At 46.0% G+C, this 8,896-nt stretch overlaps 1 long non-coding RNA gene across 1 annotated transcript; it reads left to right on the top strand.

Annotated features, from left to right (window-relative positions):
* The first annotated feature begins 3,044 nt into the window (after window positions 1-3,044).
* LOC127003867 (uncharacterized) lies at window positions 3,045-8,733 on the top strand. Its single transcript, XR_007757458.1, has 3 exons — window positions 3,045-3,354; window positions 7,097-7,175; window positions 7,394-8,733. It is a non-coding gene; the product is annotated as an uncharacterized LOC127003867 (long non-coding RNA).
* The last annotated feature ends 163 nt before the right edge of the window (window positions 8,734-8,896 follow it).

Raw genomic sequence — 8,896 nt, 5'->3', positions numbered from 1 at the left:
GAGACTACAATCGCACAATGCAGTTTATTAAGGTGACTTCAAACTTTAATTATTTTTTGCATGAGAGAGAGAGAGAGAGAGAGAGAGAGAGAGAGAGAGAGAGAGAGAGAGAGAGAGAGAGAGAGAGAGAGAGAGAGAGACTACAATCGCACAATGCAGTTTATTAAGGTGACTTCAAACTTTAATTATTTTTTGCATGAGAGAGAGAGAGAGAGAGAGAGAGAGAGAGAGAGAGAGAGAGAGAGAGAGAGAGAGAGAGAGACATACCCCGAGTTCACTTCCTTTTGAATCATCCATCTGTCACATAACTTAGCTCTTTCTCTCTCTCCTTTTTATATAGGTAACAGATTCTCGTGTCATATGAAATGCCTTCTATATCTCCTGTGTCCCCTCCCCCACACCCAGGAGCTGCCGTGACCAAGGCCTATCTCAGCGCCTGTGTCCCCTCCCCCACACCCAGGAGCTGCCGTGACCAAGGCCTATCTCAGCGCCTGTGTCGCCTCCCCCCACCCAGGAGCTGCCGTGACCAAGGCCTATCTCAGCGCCTGTGTCCCTCCCCACACCCAGGAGCTGCCGTGACCAAGGCCTATCTCAGCGCCTGTGTCCCCTCCCCCACACCCAGGAGCTGCCGTGACCAAGGCCTATCTCAGCGCCTGTGTCCCCTCCCCCACACCCAGGAGCTGCCGTGACCAAGGCCTATCTCAGCGCCTGTGTCTTGTCCCACACCCAGGAGCGGCGATGATACTGTTCAATGTGCTAGGGAGGATAGGTCATCACTGGTTAGCTGGTGTTGGGAGAGCGGGGCACCACCACAGATATAAAGTTCTTTATATTACAGCAACACTTATAAAGTAACTCAATCCCTTTCCCTTGAAGCAATAGTTCCAACACCTTTGATTTAGTGATTGAATGTTTCCTTCCCACACTTTTCATTTCCTTGTTTCCTCTGACCCATTCTCTCTCCTCCTCCTCTTCTCTGTCTATCTTCATTCCTTCCTTCCTTTTAATTAATGTCTAAGTTATCCTTTGTGTGATGTTCCTTCTGGTGGTCAAATCTTGCATCTAATTTCCCTTCGTCTATTCTCTCTCTCTCCTCCTCCTCCTCCTCCTCTCTGTCTATCTTCATCCCTTCCTTCCTTTTAATTAATGTCTAAGTTATCCTTTGTGTGATGTTCCTTCTGGTGGTCAAATCTTGCATCTAATTTCCCTTCGTCTATTCTCTCTCCTCCTCCTCCTCCTCCTCCTCTCTGTCTATCTTCATCCCTTCCTTCCTTTTAATTAATGTCTAAGTTATCCTTTGAGTGACGTTCTTTCTGGCGGTCAAATCTTGCATCTAATTTCCCTTCGTCTATTCCCTCTCCTCCTCCTCCTCCTCCTCTTCTCTGTCTATCTTCATCCCTTCCTTCCTTTTAATTAATGTCTAAGTTATCGTTTGAGTGACGTTCTTTCTGGCGGTCAAATCTTGCATCCTATTTCTTATCGTCCATTCTCTCTCTTCCTCCTTCTCCTCCTCCTCTGGCTATCTTCATCCCTTCCTTCCTTTTAAGTAATGTCTAAGTTATCTTTCGCTCAAGGTTCCTTCCAGTGTGTTTGTGGTGCCCGGCTCTGCTTGCTAGTTTGTTTTGTCACTGTATAATTGTCAATCCTAGTTTTTGTCATTGTATAATTGTCAATCCTAGTTTTTGCCACTGTATAATTGTCAATCCTAGCTAGTTTTGTCACTGTATAATTGTCAGTCCTAGTTTGCTTTGTCCCTGTATAATGGTCGGTCCCAGCCAGGCGCCTCTTCCATGTAAAGATATCGGCAGCTTCAAGTCTTGCCGATATCTCAATCCGTACGTGAATGTAAATTAACCGAAATCCTTGTTACTAAGCCCTGCACGGTGCTCTCTCACATAATGCTTCTTTAAATTTTCAGTCTCACTTAACTTCCGGGGTTAGTAATATATTTTGCCATAAGTTAACTCCCCGTGATGGCCAGTTTCATGTACTATATATAAGTAATTTGCCTTTTGCATGGCTATAATTCTGCATCCGTGTCTAAGGCCCAGTTTCACAGTTCCTCATGATGGGTTAGTAAGCTCCAAAACCAATACCAGAGCCTTCGAAATTTCCTTGTACAGTGTCTGGAGTTTATATTCAAGTTCACAAATTTGACGAGACTATACAGGAAAGGTCTTGTGTGTTTATGCTACGAAGGAAAGGGAGGAGAAGGGAGATGAGATTGGGAGACGAGTGAGCTGAGATCCTGTTTATATTCAAGTTCACAAATTTGACGAGACTATACAGGAAAGGTCTTGTGTGTTTATGGTACGAAGGAAAGGGAGGAGAAGGGAGATGAGATTGAGAGAGGAGATCCTGTTTATAATCAAGTTCACAAATTTGACGAGACTATACAGGAAAGGTCTTGTGTGTTTATGCTACGAAGGAAAGGGAGGAGAAGGGAGATGAGATTAGGAGACGAGTGAGCCGAGATACTGTTTATATTCAAGTTCACAAATTTGACAAGACTATACAGGAAAGGTCTTGTGTGTTTATGCTACGAAGGAAAGGGAGGAGAAGGGAGATGAGATTGGGAGACGAGTGAGCCGAGATCCTGTTTATATTAAAGTTCACAAATTTGACGAGACTATACAGGAAAGTTCTTGTATATTTATGCTACGAAGGAAAGGGAGGAGAAGGGAGATGAGATTAGGAGACGAGTGAGCCGAGATGGTGTTTATATTCAAGTTCACAAGTTTGACGAGACTATACATGAAAGTTCTTGTGTGTTTAAGGTACGTAGGAAAGGGAGGGGAAGGGAGATGAGATTGAGAGACGAGTGAGCTGAGATGGTGTTTATATTCAAGTCCACAAATTTGACGACACAATACAGGAAAAGCTCTTTGTATTTAGTGTGTCATCGAAGACCGCGCCATTTTGAACAGTATGGGATTCTATAGCTTGGTTCGGGAGTGTTACAAAGACCATGATGGACTGTGGAAGTGGCCTTTAATGTTCCCTTTTCTAATATGCCTCTCTGTTTTTGCAGGATGCATGGACGGACCATGCAGAGGACTCATCGCGACGACACCAACGGTTTGGTTAAGTGGGTTCTTTTGTGTGTGCGTCTGTGTGTGAATGGCAGGCCTGTCGTATGATTGTGTGTGTGTGTGCGTTGGCGTTATGCCTTCGCACTATTATTTTGTTAGGATGTATTTTTGTGTGTGAACTTTTTGCACGTAATCTTTTTTTATACCCATAGCTAGCGTTTGTTTGTGTGGCAGTGTTCCGGGAGATGGACGCCGGGGGACATGGGCTTGGGGAGGCGCACATGACCTCCTCTGTCCGTGACCTCTTCAGCTGGGGAGACCGGTAAGCATTTCCACCAAGTTTAGTAGAAAACACTCACTTGTCATGCATGGTGGGTTGCGGTATGCCACAACCACCTACAATTAGCTTGAATCAGGGGATTTATGGCGAGCCCTTTTTAGGGTCCACCATACCACAGCCATGACTCGTGAAAGCCCAGAAAAGGGTCTGCCGATGTTCTTGGGTTAATCGTTGCTCCTACAGAAACAAAAGTTATGAGCGGCTGAAAGGGAGGTCAGTTTCGGGAGGAGAGGCGTCTCGATACGTCATTCCTCGTGAGAGAATTCAAGTCGAAGGCAGGAGGAGATATAGACACAGGAAGGGTGCTCCAGAGTTTACCAGTGTTAGGGATGAAAGAATGAAGATGTTGGTTAACTCTTGCATAATGGGTTTGGACAGTATAGGGATGAAAGAGTGGAGATGCTGGTTGACTCTTGCATAATGGGTTTGGACAGTACAGGGATGAAAGAATGAAGATGTTGGTTAACTCTTGCATAATGGGTTTGGACAGTATAGGGATGAAAGAATGAAGATGCTGGTTAACTTTTGCATAATGGGTTTGGACAGTATAGGGATGAAAGAATGAAGATGCTGGTTAACTCTTGCATAAGGGGTTGGACAGTATAGGGATGAAAGAGTGAAGATGCTGGTTAACTCTTGCATAAGGGGTTGGACAGTATAGGGATGAAAGAATGAAGATGCTGGTTAACTCTTGCATAATGGGTTTGGACAGTATAGGGATGAAAGAGTGAAGATGCTGGTAGACTCTTGCATAATGGGTTTGGACAGCACAGGGATGAAAGAATGAAGATGCTGGTTAACTCTTGCATAATGGGTTTGGACAGTATAGGGATGAAAGAGTGGAGATGCTGGTTGACTCTTGCATAATGGGTTTGGACAGCACAGGGATGAAAGAATGAAGATGCTGGTTAACTCTTGCATAAGGGGTTGGACAGTATAGGGATGAAAGAGTGGAGATGCTGGTTAACTCTTGCATAATGGGTTTGGACAGTATAGGGATGAAAGAGTGGAGATGCTGGTTGACTCTTGCATAATGGGTTTGGACAGCACAGGGATGAAAGAATGAAGATGCTGGTTAACTCTTGCATAATGGGTTTGGACAGTATAGGGATGAAAGAGTGGAGATGCTGGTTGACTCTTGCATAATGGGTTTGGACAGCACAGGGATGAAAGAATGAAGATGCTGGTTAACTCTTGCATAAGGGGTTTGGACAGTATAGGGATGAAAGAGTGGAGATGCTGGTTAACTCTTGCATAATGGGTTTGGACAGTATAGGGATGAAAGAGTGGAGATGCTGGTTGACTCTTGCATAATGGGTTTGGACAGCACAGGGATGAAAGAATGAAGATGCTGGTTAACTCTTGCATAATGGGTTTGGACAGTATAGGGATGAAAGAGTGGAGATGCTGGTTGACTCTTGCATAATGGGTTTGGACAGCACAGGGATGAAAGAATGAAGATGCTGGTTAACTCTTGCATAATGGGTTTGGACAGTATAGGGATGAAAGAATGAAGATGCTGGTTAACTCTTGCATAAGGGGTTGGACAGTATAGGAATGAAAGAATGAAGATGCTGGTTAACTCTTGCATAAGGGGTTGGACAGTATTGGGTATATGTAAGAGTAGTATTTATATATATGTGTGAAAAATTATTTAAATGGATATATAATGTTAGGAATTGCAAAAATGATTATATATGCATAATAGAGGAGATCGGTGATGACAACCATTTTTAGTTTAAGAAAAATTCAATTAAGTATGGAAGAGACAGAGATGGAATTTATACATTCTTAAAAATACTTAAAACTACTTATCCTCCCTAATTTCTATCTTTCCCATACTTAACTAAATTTTGGCATTACAATTTTGTTGACCTTAACCCGGTGGTAGCAGCAGGGATCATGTTTCTTAATGGTCCCTCCAAGCGAGAAAAATTAAAAAAATCACCCTCACACAAACCATTTCATAATATATATCAAAGCATTTGTGATCAGATTATGCATCATCTATTTTGGGGAGTTTAAATCATGGCACAAATTTGGCCCGTCGCTGCTACACGGTAAAGCCACAAATTTGGCCCATCGCTGCTTCACAGTAAAGCCACAAATTTGGCCCGTCGCTGCTACATGGTAAAGCCACAAATTTGGCCCATCGCTGCTTCACAGTAAAGCCACAAATTTGGCCCGTCGCTGCTACATTGTAAAGCCACAAATTATAGCCGGGAGCATTCTGGACCATCTAGAAAAGCATCATTTAATTCATGATTCACAGCATAGGTTCACAAAGGATAGGTCTTGCCTTACCTGTTGTCCTTCTACACTAAAGTAATAGAGGCGGTTGACCGAGATGAAAACTATGACATATTGTATCTAGATTTCAGTAAAGCGTTCGACAAAGTCCCTCATCACCGGCTATTACTAAAATTACAGGCTCACGGCGTAGCTGGTAAAGTTTTGAACTGGATCAGGGCGTGGCTCAGTGGTAGGAAGCAGACAGTGCAAATCAATGGTAAAAAATCTGAATGGGGCAGTGTTACGAGTGGCGTCCCTCAGGGGTCGGTGCTGGGTCCTCTGCTTTTTATTATTTACATCAATTTCTTGGACACAGGAATTAGTAGTGATGTCAGCAAGTTCACAGATGATACCAAGATCGGTAGTGTAACCCAATCAGACAGGGACGCTACCGTTTTCCAGGATGAGCTTGACAGACTATATGATTGGGCGGGGAAGTGGCAGATGGAATTCAATGTCGGGAGGTGTAGCATTCTGAGTGTAGGCAGGAACAACCCCTCACACAATTACTCCTTAAATGGCACTCCTCTAAGCAGGTCTGGGCTTGAGAGAGACTTAGGAGTCCTAGTGAGCGCTGACCTCCGTCCTAGGGCTCAATGCATTCAGGCCAAAAATTGGGCCAACAGAGTACTTGGTTTCATCTCAAGGAGCGTAAGCAATAGGAGCGCTGAAGTCATCCTCAAACTTTACTTAGCACTAGTTAGACCTCATCTCGATTATGCGGTTCAGTTCTGGTCCCCCTACTATAGAATGGATATCAAGGTGTTAGAATCTGTACAGAGGAGGATGACAAAGATGATTCAGGGGGTGAGAAACTTGCCTTATGAAGACAGGCTGAAGCAGTTAAATCTACACTCGCTAGAAAGGCGAAGGTTGCGAGGAGACTTGATCGAAGTGTATAAATGGATGAAGGGATTTAATAAAGGGGATGTCAATAAGATTTTGATAGTTAAAGAGCCAGGTAGGACGCGTGGCAATGGTTTTAAGTTAGACAAATTCAGATTCAACAAAGACATAGGCAAGAATTGGTTTACTAACAGAGTGGTGGATGAGTGGAACAGGCTTGGGGGCCATGTTGTGGGTGCCAATACCATAGATACATTCAAGAAGAGGTTAGATAAAGCCATGGCCTTGTATAACCTAACCAGCCTCTTGCAGACTCCTTATGTTCTTAACTCTTGCATAAGGAGTTTGGACACACAAGCCATTTCATAATATATATCAAAGCATTTGTGATCAGATTATGCATCATCTATTTTGGGGGTTTAAATATCATGGCACGAACTTGGCCCATCGCTGCTACACGGTAAAGCCACAAACTTGGCCCGTCGCTGCTACCGGGTTAATGGAGCAGCCACCTGTGTCTGAGCCAAGATGTCTGGATGTCTCTGCCGCTGCCTCTCCGCATGTCTGAGTCTCCCTGTACTTCCAGCGTGTTGCCCCGCCTGGAGAGACACGTTGATGGAGGTGGCCGTGTGTGTCACCCTTTGCCGGTATCCTCTGGCGCCCAGGTAAACAATGATAATGATTATGATAATACCAATAATAATAATGAATATAATAATACCAATAATAGTAATGAATATAACAATACCAATAATAGTAATGAAATGATAATCAGTCAAATAACGAGATCATTAAATACTGTTGCTCTTGTATAATTTTCATCATGTGTCTAATTCTCGTCACTGTCTCCTGGGTTGTGTCTAAGTCGGTCTTGTTCTTTCAGAGGCGCGTAAGTGGAGAGCATCGGCGCAGCGCGGGAGCAGCACGTCAGGGTGTAGGGTGTTTGTTTAGCTGGTGTAGGGTGTTAGGGTGTTAGGTGTAACAACGGTTGGCTCTTTCACAGAACGGGTGTGATTCCGTTCTGCGTTTGAGTCTTCCACCTTCAGGCGGTCTCCCTCCGAGATGTCTGAAGTTTTTTTGTCGGTTTTCTCTGTAGGAGGAAGCCGACTCTAGCTACTCTGGCCTCTCTTCCGGGGGTCAGAGCGGTCGGGCTCTGCTTGGCCAGGCGTTGCCTTTCGCGTTGTCTCCGCCGACGTTTTGCCAGACTCTTCCGTAAGGTTGAGCCTGGCTTTTTTATTAGGTGGATCAGGCTGCCTTCTTCCAAGGAGTCTGATGGGAGTGGAGTCTTTTTTTTGGTGTATGTCTGTGGGTACTTAGTGGGTAAGGGAGGGTGGGGTAGAATGGTTGGTGGGCTGGAAGTGGGTTGGGGGATGAGTCTCCTGGGATTTGGGTTGTGTCGAGCCTTACCGCCTGGTGTGTTGGGTAACCTTCACGCCAGGGGGGGGGTGCCAAGACCATATCCATCTCCTGGGCAGGGCGATTCCCCTTTCCCATGCTGGCCCTCCTCCGTCTGCCTCCCCAAACCCCCGCTGAGTGCTTGTGTGTGTTATTTTATTTAGGATGTCTTTTTTTTCTATGCCTTTTTCCCGTGTGTTTATACCCAATAGCTAGCGTGTGTGTGTGGCAGTCCGGAGGCGCGTGCAGCGAGGACATCACATCACGTCACTACGGTATATCCACGGTATTTGGTTTAGTGTGTGCTGTGTGTGTTTGTGTGTGTGATGGCAGGCCTGCCGTGTGTTTGACCTTTTGCTGTGTGTTGCTGTGTGACTGCTAGGATTTCATTTCTATGCATGTTTTTTTCCCCATAACCCCCTTCCTCCCTAGCTCTTTAGCTGTTGTCCCTGCTGGGTGGATGCTGCCGGGCGACCAACGGCGGTGGCGGTGTGCAACGCGGGAGCTGCTGAGGTTTGGGGTAGCACTACGGTGCAGGTTATGTAGGGTGTGTGAGTTTTTTTTTTGTGTGAGTGTCTTTTTTTTGTGTGGGGTGTTGGCGGGGGACTTAGCTAATCACTGTGTCAGGAAGGCATGGGCGTGGCCGTCTGTCCATCAGGCCGACGGGCGGGTGTGCCACCTGGCAGTCAGGCTAGCAGGTGACAGGCAAGCTGTCTGGTGGTCAGGCTGTAAGTCAGGCCATCAGATAGGTAGGCAGGCCACCTTGCGGTCAGGTTGTCGGGCGGGCACCCCACCCTCGGTCAGGTAGGCAGGCAGCAGCGTCTACGCTGAACCGTGACGGCCACACGCGAACGCACGGAACCCAGACGCTACGTTCCGCCGCACTGACGCTCGTCGTACCTCTGCTCGCACGCTTTGGCGGGTAGGGGCGGGGCGGATGGGCGGACGGGCGGGCGTTCGTGGGAACGGGCGGGCGGACGGGTGGTCGGGC

Source organism: Eriocheir sinensis, chromosome 26 (assembly GCF_024679095.1).
Source record: "Eriocheir sinensis breed Jianghai 21 chromosome 26, ASM2467909v1, whole genome shotgun sequence".
NCBI classification, from domain to species: domain Eukaryota; kingdom Metazoa; phylum Arthropoda; class Malacostraca; order Decapoda; family Varunidae; genus Eriocheir; species Eriocheir sinensis.
This window is presented reverse-complemented; position numbering and strand designations above follow the sequence as displayed.